This window comes from Nelumbo nucifera, chromosome 1, assembly GCF_055504915.1.
Source record: "Nelumbo nucifera cultivar China Antique chromosome 1, China Antique-T2T, whole genome shotgun sequence".
NCBI classification, from domain to species: domain Eukaryota; kingdom Viridiplantae; phylum Streptophyta; class Magnoliopsida; order Proteales; family Nelumbonaceae; genus Nelumbo; species Nelumbo nucifera.
The window spans coordinates 149,659,270-149,673,306 of NC_142649.1; positions in this window are offsets into that span (position 1 = coordinate 149,659,270).

Here is a 14,037-nt window from a genome sequence, read left to right on the forward strand (position 1 = left end):
GACTTCTGACATGGCAGGTATAACCGCAATTGTCAATCTGCCACAGCCATTACAGGCAAGGTTGAGGTGGCACGCGCAGGGCCGTCGCTGCAGGGTATGTGTCTGTCAGGTACGGGACACCTTTCTAAAGGTGGCAGGCGTGACGAGAGGGACAAGCCTGCTGTCCACAGATTTGTTGAGTACGGCAGTCGAGCAGGAAGCCCTCCTGTGGTATACCGAACTACCCTCCCACGAATTACCCTGAGTCGGGCTGTCCTTTGAGTGACAGGCCGCCTATAGCCGGTTATGCCGAGCTAGCTGCCCCGAGGTGTCTTGAGAAGGATCGGTGCGTTCTTGCCTAGGAGTGGCCCGAGGTCCATTGGGAGGAGCTCGGGTCTTAAAAGGGGTCGGGGCGCCCCGAACTTGGGACCCCCCAAAGTGCCTTGACCCCGGGGAGGAGGCGCGGGTAAGGCGGCTCCCCGCGAGTAGTTTACTCGTCGAGTTGTCGAGCTGAACTCGGTGGGACTTTCCCTCCGAGTTATGCTCACGCTCATTGCGTTGTCATGCTGAGTCACTATTTGAGCAAGGTCACGCCCACGTGTACCCGTGCTACAAGGTCGGGCCAAATCATCCTCCATCAATTGCCCCCCGCTCCCTGTGCTGGCGGCGATGACCCAGCGCGGGGAGGTCATGACGCGTCGGGTGGATTTGGCGTCGGTTTTCATGCTACTTTGTCGTGCGCTCCGTCCAGCTGGGCCGATCTGGTGTCCGGTTCGATCAGAAAAGACTCGAGTCGTGTCTGGTTTACGCATTGGACTTCGCGGATGTCAAAAATGCGCTAAACCGCTTTCGCCTCGAGGAACCCGCAGCTATACCTATAAATAGGGGGCCCCTTGGCCATTTTCTTCACCACAAAGCCCTCGTCGTTAGTGTTTGAGCTCGCGTCGGAGATCTCTTAGCTCGGGTCTTCCAGTTCGTCCTGCTCTCCCAATCCGGTTGCGTTTCTTTTGGTGAGTCCTCCCGAGCTTCCTCCCTCCTTTTCAGTTTGTTTATTCCCTTTCGTTCACTATATCGTCATCTAGTGTAGATAGCCTTATCGACGAGCCCGAGGTGGGTACCTCGGCTCGGGGTGGCTCCTCTGCTGCCCAGCCACCCGAAGTACGGGTGGCTTTGGGTCACCTGGCGTCCACCTCCCACCGAGGTCAAAAGCCAGACCAGTTTGACCCTTCTATAATGACTTTGGAGAGGCTTCAGGACCTCATACAGAGGTTCCGCCTCCCTAAGGAATTCTCATATAGCCTTCCCACCGGCAACTTCCCATGGGAACACGGTCCCAACGAGATCATGATCTTCAGGGAACAACTGATAGCCGGGCTCCGACTTCCTCTTCACCCTCTGATCGTTGAGGTGTTGATACACTTCAACATCACCTTGGACCAACTCCACCCAAACTCCATACGGAATGTGGTGGGGTCCATCTCTCTTTGCTTCGATCGCTCCCTCTCTATAGATTTAGATATTCTTAGCACAATTTTGGCTATAAAGAAGAGCGCTTCGGACGCTCTCCCCGGGCATAGGCGGTCCTATTACCTGTCCCCCCACCCGGGTTTCAAACTCATGCACAAGCTCCCGAGCAAAGCCCCAGCTTGGAAGCGGGACTACTTCATAGTCTAGAGCAGTACGAGGTGGCCCTTCCCCACCGATTGGAGGATAGTCGTTCAAGACTCTAGCGTCATCCTTGACGGGAAGACCAAGAAGGCGCTCCAGTCATTGGCTTAGCTCGGATTGAATTATAAAGACTTCACTTCTGAGGAGAAGCTCGTCCAGGCGAGCTTGAGCCCAGGTAGGTTTTCCTTCACTTCGGTTTTCTGTTCATATGTTTACTTCGGGTTGCTAATGTCGTGTTTTGCTGCAGGTCCCATGGAGGCGGAGAAAATAGACAACCAGAAGCTTTTCGCCAAATGAAGAGGAAGAAATGCGTAGCCAAGAAGGGGCGCGTTGAGTCCCCGCGAGCTTCAGTTGAGCCCCAACCTCCACAGACTTCAGCCTCGGGGCCTGAGGTGGTAGTCGCGCCTGTTGTTGATTTGGAAGAAGGGGCCATGCCTAAGGGGCCCGAGGTGTCAACGGGACCTGTCGTTAGGCCTGCCGAGCCTGCTGTCAAGCCCACCGGACTTACCGGTGAAAGCGTTGCTAAGGCCAACGTTGCTGCTGTCGGGGCTCATCCTGCCGAGGCTGTCGCCGAGACCTTTGTGAGTTCCACTCGTGATGTGGAGATGACGGCTTCCAGCTCGGAGGGTCAAGGGAGCCAAACCGTCCTGAACCCCAAGTGCAGCCTGAAGAATACGCTGGCTGCATACCCGGGGTAGGTTAGCGAGTGGGCCAAACTCACTCCTGGTCAGCTCGGCGCCCGAGCTGCCACTCATACTATGGTGGTGAGTCTCTCATCTTCTTCTCTTTTTCTTTTCTTTTTCTTTTCTTTCTTTTTTTTTGACTGGTTTCCCTTTTGCAGGTGAACACTGCCATTCGCGCCTTGACCCTCCAATCAGATCGGCACCTGAGGCGGGCTCTGGAGGCTGAGAAATCGTCTTGCGCAGCCCATACTTAGTTGAGGGCAGCTCGTTGTCAGGTTCACCGCCTGGAGAATGATGCCTCAGCTCAAAAGAGCTTCATCGAGGTGTTAATGGCAGAGAAGGGGGAGCTGGCCCGAGACAAAGACAAGTTGAGGGCCGAGGTGAATGGCCTTAAGGTCGGTCAGGAGGCCTTAGGGCTCGAGGTGAGCAGCCTCAAGGTTGAGTGGGATGCCTTGAATCTCGAGGTGCAAGGCCTCAAGGAGGCAAAGGGGAAGCTGGAGCATGAAGTGGGGTACCTCCAGGACGAAATAAGGGAGAAGACTGCGATCTTCGAGGGCGCTCTTGAGGAGGCCAAGACTCAGGCCATCATTGACTACGTCAACTCTTCCTAATTCGACAACATGATGACGGAGGCCTACCGTAAGGGTTTCAAGCTCAGTCGATGGCTGATCAAGCACCTCTACCCTGAGCTGGACACGAGCACCATCACTACTTCGCGGATTACTAACGACATCGTGCGTCAGTCAAAAGATGATCCCTATTCTGAAGATGAGGGCGCCGAAAATGAAGCAGAGGATGTTGGTCCAGATATTGTCCCCGAGGGGGTCCCTTATAGAGGCGACGAGCTCCCGAAGTAGTTTGCTCTTTATACTTGTAACTTAATCTTTTCCCTTTTTCTTTCTTGTAATCAAGGCGTCCTTAATGAAATTTATGTAACAAATTTTCTGGAATGAAGAAATTTCTTCCTTTTGTCAAAAGTTTGCGCAATTCATTTATGTCGAAACGGTTATCTCACCCCAAGTTGTCAACCTGTCGAGTTGGACTTCCGAAGTGGGTGTTCCTTAACGGCCATCGTGGCCCCGAACTGTTTAGTAGGGGCAGCCTCGTGTATGTCAGGGTGAGGGACATAGTAGGGCGCATGCCCGACCTGTCTGTACCCGAGGTAGGTTGCTGTCAGTTGTCCTTACGGGTTTAACTCTTTGCATGCCAGGGCAGGCTATTTGTCGTAAGGTTCGTGTCCAAGCCGCCTGTACCTCAAGTGTTGCAAGTACTTAGTTCGTGCTGATGGGGCAACTTAGCTTTGTATGCTGCCGAGGTTTCTTCATTAGCTCGGCGTTTTAGCCCTTAGCTGGAGGAGTGGCTCGTGGCTCACTCTCGGAGTTTGCCCATGCCATAGAGGCGATTGGGTATTGTTGTGCCCATGCCATAGAGGCGACTGGGTCCTGTTGTGCCGAGGTCATATTAGCTCGGTATTCTAACCCTTAGGCTTTGGGAGTGGCTCGTGACCTACTCAATTCTTACAGATAGTATTGTCTTAGGTTGACAATAATCCATGTCCGAGGTACTTGTTTCCCTTCGAGGGTTTCGAGCTCGTACGTTCCTTCCCCGAGCACTCGTTTCACTAGGTAGGGACCTTCCCAGTTGGACCCGAGCTTGCCAGCGCCGTGCTCAGGTACCATAACTTTACGAAAGACTAGGTCGCCAATGCGGAGGTTCCACCTCTTGACCCTGTCGTTATAGTACCGAGCTACTCTCTGCTGGTAGGCTGCGGTTCTGATGTACGCGAGGTCCCTTACTTCGTCGAGTAGATCGAGGTTCGTACGTAGCTCATCTTCGTTCGTCTAATCACTATATGCTTCTAGTCGTAGCGTGGATACTTCGATCTCTGCAGGGATTACTGCTTTAGTGCCATAGGTGAGATTGAAGGGTGTTTCTCTCATGGCGGTCTTCTCTATGGTCCGGTACACACACAAAACACTGGGTAGTTCATCTGCCCACAATCCTTTAGCTCGGTCCAACCGTGCCTTTAATTCGCAGAGGATGGCTCTGTTCGTTACTTCTGCCTGACCGTTTGCTTGAGGGTGTGCGACTGAAGTAAAGTTCTGTCGGATTCCCATGTCTTGGCACCAGTCTTGGAATTTGATGTCTTCGAACTGTTTGCCGTTGTCGGAAATCAGTACCCGAGGTAATCCGAAGCGGCATATGATGTTTTTTCAAAAGAAATTTTGGACATTTCGGGCTGTTATCGTTACGAGGGGTTCGACCTCTACCCACTTGGTGAAATAGTCCACTGCTACCACTAAGAACTTCCTATCACCCGTTGTTGGCGGGAATGGCCCGAGTAGATCGATGCTCCATTGTGCAAAGGGCCACGGACTGGTGAGATACTTTAGGTTGGCGGCGGGTCAGTGGTGAATATTGGCATGTCTCTGGCATTTGTCACATTTTCTAACGAGTTCAATGGCATCTGCCTTCATTGTTGGCCAATAATACCCCTGTTGAAGTGCTTTCTGGGCAAGGGCTCTGCCCCCCAAGTGCCTGCTGCACAACCCCTCATGAGTGTCACGGAGTACGAGTTCGGCTTCGGTAGGCCGCAAGCAATGCAGATAGGGGAGCGTGTAGGATCTCTTGTATAGCTGCTCGTCTATCATGACGTATTTGGTTGCTTGGCGTTGCACCATTTTGGTTGCACTGCGATCTGCAGGGAGGGTCCTGTGTAACAAGAAGCTCGCGAGCGGGTCAATTCAGCTCGACTCTGCTTGAACGACGGGAGTGACCTCCTCTGCCCCCCTGAGAATGCTAGGCCGCGACAGGTCCTCTATGTACACGGTTCTCATGGTGATGTCGCTAGTGCTAGCTAACTTGGATAGAGCGTCGGCCTCAGCGTTCTCCGACCTAGGGATCTGTCTGATGAAGTGTGACTGGAAGTCGAGCAGGGCTTCTCTAACTTTGGTCAAGTAGGCAATCACGGTTGGCTCGCGAGCTTCATACTCGCCAGTGAACTGGTTAACCACGAGCTGGGAGTCGCTGCAGATAACAATGTGCTTTGCTTTTACTTCTCTGGCTATGGCTAGTCCAGCTATCGATGCCTCGTACTCTGTTTCATTGTTAGACACCGCGAACTTGAAGCGTAGCACGTATTCTAGTTTCGTACCGCTTGGGCTGTGCAAAACTATTCTGGCACCGCCGCCCTGTTGGTTCGAGGAGCCATCTACGTGAAGGATCCAGGGCTCCTCATCCTAGCTCGCGGTTGGCCAAGCTAGGAGAGGTGCCACGCTGGCTGCTACCTCACGGGGTTCGGACTCGACCAACCCGGGAGCTTCGGGCTCACCCGAGGTGGGAGCCTTGCGCTCAACCGGCCTGGGAACTTCAGAGCTGAATGTGCATTCGGTTATGAAATCTGCTAAGGCTTGGGCCTTAATGGCTGTTCACGGCTTGTATTGGAGGTCGTAGTCGCTGAGCTCAACGGTCCACTTCTCTAACCAACCAGAGACCTCGGGCTTAAGCAACACCTGCCTCAGAGGTTTGTCGGTGAGGACGATAATAGTATGAGCTTGGAAGTACGGGCAAAGCTTCCGAGCTGCGATTATCAGTGTGTTTGCTAGCTTTTCCATCTCCGGGTATCTCGTTTCTGCTTCCTACAATACTTTACTAACATAATAGATGGGTCGTTGGACACGATCTACTTTCTTTATTAGTACCGAACCAACCACTTTGTCACTTGCTGAGAGGTACAGTTCTAAAACATCGCCCTCCTCGGGCCGGGTTAAGGTCGGCACACTAGCGAGGTATTTATTGAGCTCATCGAATGCGAGCTGGCAATCTTGGGTCCATTCGAACCCTTTGCTCTTAATTGCCTTAAAGAACGGTAGACAGCGGTCCGCCAATTTAGACATGAAGCGGCTCAGAGCGGCTATGTGGCCATTCAACCTCTGAACCTCCTTCAACTTCCGGGGCGGTCTCATATCTAAAATGGCCTTAATCTTATCCGGGTTGGCCTCGATGCTGCGCCGGTTAACGATGTATCCTAGGAACTTGCCCAAGTTCACACCGAACACACACTTGTTTGGGTTCAGCCTCATATTAAACTTACGCAGAATTTCAAAAACAGAGTGCAAATCTTGTATTAATTCATGTGAGAATTGAGTTTTGATGACCATGTCGTCTACATAGCATTCTACTTTTCTGCCGATTAACGGCACAAACAACTTATTTACAAGCCTTTGAAAGGTTGCCCCCGCGTTTTTCAACCCGAAGGGCATAACCTTGTAACAGTATAGGCCGAATTCCGTGATGAAGGCAGTCTTTTCTTCGTCCGTCGGGTCCATCTTGATCTGGTTATAGCCCGAATAGGCATCCCAGAAACTTAGCAACTCGTGCCCTGAGGTCGCGTCCACCAATCGGTCAATTCTGGGGAGCAGGAAGCAGTCTTTTGGGCAAACCCGATTCAGGTCGGTGTAGTCGACGCACATGCGCCACTTGCCGTTGGCCTTCTTTACCAGGACGGGGTTGGCTACTCAACTCGGGTAGTGGACTTCTCTTATGAAGTCAGCTGTGAGGAGCTTTCCGACCTCCTCGTCGACCGCTTTCCACCGCTCCGGGGCTAGGTTGCGTTTCTTTTGTCTAACGAGCCTAACTACAGGCTCAGTGTTCGGCTTGTAAGTTATGAGTTCAGGGTCTATACCGGGCATCTCTACCGCAGACCATGCAAAAATATCTAAATTTTGAAGTAAGAAACTTACCAATTCTGATTGTAGAGGTTCCTGGACGGAAGCGCCGATCTGAAGCGTTCGAGCTGGGTCTGCTGCTGAGGTCGGAACCGCGACTATTTCTTCTGTTGGCGCGGCTCATTCTTCGCCTTGCTCCATAGGCCACTCCAGCTCGAGGTCATCGGCTACCTTGGTTTTTCCCTTCAGGGCGGCGACGTAGCACTTACGGGACTCGAGCTGGTCACCCTGTGCTACTCCCACACCGAAGTCGGTTGGGAACTTCATAGCCAAATGGTAAGTGGAGACCACCGCCCGTAGGACATGGGTGATCAGTCGACCTACTATGGCATTGTAGGGGGAGGGGGTCGCGACCACCAAGAAGTCGTGTTTGAATCTGACCACACAAGGCCACGTGCCGACTTACACAGGTACTGTTATTTTCCCAAGGGGCCTGACTTCTTCTCCGCTGAAGCCTACCAAAGGAGTGTCTGCAGGCTTCAGGTCGCTTCTCTGCAACTGGAGCTGGTCAAATGCAGCTTTGAAGAGGATGTCGGCTGAGCTGCCTGAGTCGACGAGTACACTCCTGACCTCAAAGTCGTTGACTCTTAGTTTTATTACGAGCGCGTCGTCGTGGGGGTAGTGGACTCCTCGCGCATCATCTTCTGTGAAGAAAATTGGCTCTTCTGCCCTCGGCTGCTTTGGGGGGTTCTGCTCCTCCCGAGTGGCTTCACGAACCGAAGTCCGAGCTGCTGCTGAAGTGCAACCCGCGATGATAGAGCCTCCCACTATCATGTGGATGGTTCCCCGGACTGGCCTTTCCTCCGGAGGCTGCCTCTGCGGTTGTTCGACCGGCCTGCTGCTGGACTCGGGAGCATCCTTACCGCGCTCCCCTTGCCGACCTATTTTATTACTATTATTATTATTCTGTACAAAGTTTCTTAGATACCCGCGACGAATGAGCTCCTCTATCTCATCGCGGAGGTTTTTACAACTCTCGGTACTGTGACCGTGATCTTTGTGAAAACTGCAATACAGATTCTTATTTCTTTCATTGGGATTCCCCCTCAGACGGGGTGACCACTTCACGTACGGGGCGTCCTTGATCGCCATTAGGATTTCAGCCCTTTTCGCGTTCAGTGGAGTGTAATCAGCTCGGTCCGCTACAGGAGGTCAGAATAATTGACCCGGCTTTGCCCCCCGAGCTGTGTCCTTCTTTCAGCTATCTCCTTGACTGGAAACCTCTCCTTCCCTCTTTCTTTTTTCGGGTGCGCCCTCACCCTTTTGGTTGATTTCCTCTTCGGTGGCTATGAACCTGTCTACAAGTTTCAAGAACTCGGTTATGGTCGCTGGTTGGTTGACGACCATGTGCCATTTAAACTCTTTGTGTGTCACGCCCTTCTTAGCTGCTGCAAGGCGTACGGCGGGGTCTAGGCGCGGTATCTGCATACAAGCATCGTTGAACCGCTTGATATAGCTTTGGATGGATTCTCCCTCTCTCTGTACTATGCTGAGGAGACTTTCTTCAGTTCGCGGACACTGCTTGCTAGTAACGAAGTGGGACGTGAAGGTTTGTGCGAACTGCGCTCAACTTCTTATCGACCCGGGTGCCAAGTTCCAGTACCACGTACGAGCTGCTCCCCTAAAAGTAGGGGAGAAGGCCACGCACATGCACGACTCACTAGCTCGTATCAGGTGCATCCGTGACTGAAAGGCATCTACGTGATCATTTGGGTCAAACGACCCGTCATACTTGTCAAGAGGGGGGAGCTTGAAGTCTTTGGGCATCGGGACTGCCAGGAGTTCGGAAGACAGGGGGGATGGAACCGAGAGGAGGGGAGCTTTGACTTCGGCCGAGCTTACCTCTTCTTTGCCCATGAGCTCGGGCAAATCGCGGGTGACAGATCGGTGAGCTCGGCAGCGGCGTCTCTGTTTCTTGGTGGGCTCGGCGTTCGTGTTGCTCACCTCTACGTTGTTCGAAATGGTTTGTGCAGGAAGTAGCCCGGTCTGCCGGTGATGGCTGCGGACAGAGGGGTCCTGCTTGGAATCTGTTGCCAGGACCTCGAACCGGTTCTCAAGGAGTGGGGTTTCAAACTTTGACTGCCGAGGTGACATAAACCTGGCGAGCTGGGGTCCTCCCAACCTGTCCGCCCGTGGTGAGATCGGGGTAGCCGGTCTTTCTCGTCTGCTACAGGGGAGGCCTGTCTTTTTGGGAGGTTTTGGGGGACCTCTCCTTGGCCTGAGGGGCGCTCGTCTTGGCAGCGATACTTAGCTTGCTGCGAGGCTAGGTGCCGAGGTGGGAACTGCGGCTGCTGAAGTTGAGGTTGAGGCAACTGGGGGAACTACTGTTGATACTGATACTGGGAGACCTGGTGCAGTACGTGTTGTTGATAGAGCTGAAGTTGCTTAGCTTGTTGCATTTGGGCCTGCATGGCCTGCATGCACTGCATCAAGTCCTCTAGTTGGTTTGAGCTGGCCGCTGGGGGCACGACCGAAGGTTCGGTGAACGTCGCTCCGACTGTAGTAGGGAGTGGGGCGACGACAGGTGCCACTGTGAGAGGCACATTCAAGCTGGGGATTCCGTCCGTAGAGAGGGGGACGGTGAACTCTTCGATACAGACAGTAGGAAGCTGGGGTTGTTCCCTGGAGTTGTCCATTTCCATGCTTCGTCCGACGTTGCTAGAGGAATCCATGAGCGTTGGATTGTTTCGAGGAAGATAAGAACTGAGAAAGTTTAGAGAGAAATGCCTTTTGAAGCGTTTCCCACAGACGGTGCCAAATGATGTAACGCAATCCGGTCACTCCTAGCTGGCGCTTGCGTGGCTCCTGAGAGGTGCCTGAGACGAGAGGAAAGAGGAAAAACTCCCGGGGGGTTTCCCGGCGGGAACGCTCTGATGCTTAAGTTAGTATTGTGTGCAAGAAGCAAAAGGAGAACGAAGGCTAAGAGTGAAAGGTTACGCAAGTGATTCGAAGATACCTTGTTCCTTGAGAGTAAGCCCCTTATAACTAAATTCCGTTGCTTCAGGCCCTTTGACTTCTGACAGGGCAGGTATAACCGCCACTGTCAGTCTACCACAGCCGTTACAAGCAAGGCTGAGGTGGCACGCACGGGGCCGTCGCTACAGGGTACGTGTCTGTCAGGTACGGGACACCTTTCTAAAGGTGGCAGGCGCGGCGAGAGGGACAAGCCTACTGTCCACAGATTTGTCGGGTACGGCGGTCGAGCAGGAAGCCCTCCTGTAGTATACCGAACTACCCTCCCGTGAATTACCCTGAGCCGGGCTGTCCTTTGAGTGACAGGCCGCCTGTAGCCGGTTATGCCGAGCTAGCTGCCCTGAGGTGTCAGTGCCTCGGGGTGTCCTGAGAAGGATCAGTGCGTTCTTGCCTGGGAGTGGCCCGAGGTCCATTGGGAGGAGCTCAGGTCTTAAAAGGGGTCGGGGCACCCCGAACTTGGGACCCCTCGAAGTGCCTTGACCCCGGGGGAGGAGGCGCGGGTAAGGCGGCTCCCGGCGAGTAAACTACTCGCCGAGTTGCCGAGCTGAACTCGGTGGGACTTTCCCTCCGAGTTATGCTCACGCTCATTGTGCTGTCATGTTGAGTCACTGTTTGAGCAAGGTCACACCCACGTGTACCCGTGCTGTGAGGTCGGGCCAAATCACCCTCCATCAGTATCTATTTTTGAAAGTTCAGGGTACACATCTGTCAATACCCCCAAAGTACAAGGTGAAGGGATGAGATATCCATCTCATGGACGCCCGAATCTTGCGGAATGGATAGGGCGAATTTCAAAAATTTCTCCCATCTTTGCAGGGAATCGAATTCCCTATTTCAGAAAACATATTTTCAATGATCAATCTTGAATCAAGAACCAAATCAGATCTGAACCAAAAGAAGTAGTAGGGAGGATATACCTAATACGGAGAAACAGTATCTCCCAATGGAGGTGTTCACGCCCAAGGAAGGATCCAAAATCTGCTCCCACTGAAGATGGCGCAGTGAAGGATGGAGCAGAATCAACAATGTTCTTCCAAAAGAACTTGACCCTTCGCAAGAATCAACTAGATGGCTTGTGAGTACAGCTCCAACCAATCTTTTCCTAAAAGATTGGAATCAAGATCAGATCTTGATTTCTCCCAAGAACTGGAGATCGAAATAAAGGGAATGGCGGCGGTAGGAACGAGGCGGTAGGAGAGAATTCGTAGGGTGCAGAAATCTCTCTTTCTGTGATTTTTCTCAACTCTCAAGAGAATGAGATGTGTGTAACTTTCTTAGGCTGCCGCCCCCTTCTTTTGTTAACCTAAAAGATCAGCTCCTAATCCAATTAGGAGCTGTTTATCCAAATCATATTTGGATAAGATCTCTCTTTAGGTGATAGGGATAAACCCTTATCTTATCTGCAAATTAGATTAGCTTTCTCCTAATCTCATTAGGAGGTTTCTAAATCTGAATCACATTCAGATCTGGACTCTCTGAGTGGATAGGGTTAAGACCCTATCCTATTTGCTAATCTATCTCAGAATTCGCCCCATATAATTGACTGATCAAATCAGCCCAGTTCGAAATGGGCTTAAGGCCCATTTAAGGTTATGTACTCAATTAGCCTTCCAAACTGCTGCCCAGTTGGGCTTCCTTGTATGACGTGGGACCCAAACATTGATTTACACATCAGCCATATGGGTTCGGCCCAGCCTTTGTTACAAGGCCTGGCTGAATACACTGTTATGGACAGTGCACCCCTTGAATCCCATCTTATGGGCTCTATGGGCCCAACACTTACCCTAAGTGGTCCCTGGGCCAAGCCACCTTGTAACACCCAGGGACTGTGGGCAGATGCAAGATTAGCCCATCAGGTATTATCCTCAATGGTCTTACACTTAACCTCTCAGCCCATAATGATCATACACTGCCCGACAAGAGAGGACCTCTCCCTCGGCTGCAAGGAACAGTGTTGCACTCTCTACTTATATGGATCCCGGGAATTAACACCTTTTGCAAACATTTTAGAAACCATAATATATACTTTTATATCTCATATAAAATATACTTTGCAAAAACAAATCTCAACGGTTGAAATCGGCTGCTGGCAATCTTGGTTTCCATCAGAGAGAGTGCATCCCCGATCATTACCTTTATCCGATAAAGGGGCTGATCCTTTCACTATGATCACCCACTCAGATGAATTCTCGGATTGTCCCAACATACCTAGGTTTTGACCCTTGCCAAGGATCTCACTGATTGGTACATCAAAGACAGCCCAATCCGACATCTAGTGTAGTATCATAATCGAGTCTAGGGGTTATGTGTAACTTTCCAGTTTTGCCCATCTATCTCCAAGGTCCAGGGCAATACTGGAAATCTGGTCCGGTTCAAAGGTTCTATTAATCATACACTGTATGTGCCTAGGGTCTCACCCTGGTAGCTGAGACAGGCCACCCCAACCGACTTGGTGGCACTACAGTGTCAGCCTTGTCAGGATAGGTCTCCCCAAAACGATCCACTGGCTGTGAACATTCTAAACTAACACGAGTCTCATTAAGTGTCCAGTTTAAGGGTATTACACAGAAACATACCAAGGGAACATGAATCAAATATGTACTTTTATTCAATTACAATAAATAAAGTACATCATCCAATTAAGAAAATGCCTAAGGTTGCATTTGGAAACAGTGTAAAAACTAGTTCTATGCATTATTGCACCTTGATCCTCAATTGCAAGCATCTGGAAATGTTGTAAAAAAAACCTTGAGATCGAAAGTAAAAATGCAAACATGTCAAGGTTTATTTCAATCTTGGGGTGAAAAACTACTTCAGTTTTTTGAAGTAAAAATTCACGTTCAAAGTCCATCAAGAGAAATAGGCGAAGAGTTTACCCTCATCCACCAGAACTCACATTTAAGGGTGTCAATGGACCGTTTTGGATTGGACCCCGTCCAATCCAAAATCAATTTGGATGGATTGGATGGACTAACAAGACATATTGGATTGGACCAATCCGGTCCAAAATATTTATTAGATTAGATTAAACCTGGTCTATCCGTAACAAATTTATATTGGATTGGGCTGGATTAAGCCAATATTTGGTCGGTCCATTGATATAAGATAAGAATATATGTGCCAACGGACTATGTTTGGGTTGAAACCAATCTAAATCAAAATGAATTTGAACAGAATGGACGGTCCAGACATTGAATTGCACCAGCCCAAATTTGTCCAAAACATTCATTGGATTGGATTGGACTTGGTCCATTTATAATGGACTCACATTGGACTAGATCGGATTGGACCAAATCCAGTCCAATTGACACCCCTACTCACATTGGTATTAGTGAAGATTAATGGCTATTTTCCCATTCTCAATCTGTGCATCATAGTAGCATCTAAGATCTGGCATCAAGTCTACAACCACTTCTAAGCAATGGAGATCTAAGTGTCCAAGAGTGTCTAAGCATATGAGATCTAACTATCCATCGTCAGAGATTTGAGGTATAGGCAATGGAGATCTAAGCATCAAATTACTGGTGAGGCTTTTGTAGTTTCCTCTTGTCCAAAGCGTCTAAGATCTAATCTAGTTTTTTTTTATTTGCATTTTCTTCTTGTTTGAAGCTTCTAAACATCGCTCATTCTCAAATCCCCTTCATCATTCTCCTTTATAGGATATTCTTGGACTGCCTGAAAGTAAAATCATTTCCAGATCTTATTCCCCAGACTTTGGTTTTTTTCCATTTTGGATTCTCTTTTATGTTCTCATTTTCTCAATATCATCTGTATTTTTTTACAAATTTGGAAACTTTTTCCCCGTATCTTGTAGTTTAACATTTCCCCATATTTGGAAAATTTTCATAGATCTATTCACCATTTTCCCCTTCAACATTTCCGTTTTTACATATTTGTTCAACTACAATAGATTTAAAAATTGTTTACAGATCTATCCGTTTTTACATATCTTTTCACCATTTCCCTGAACCCTGTAGTTGTATAATCTGTAAAATATTTCAACATTT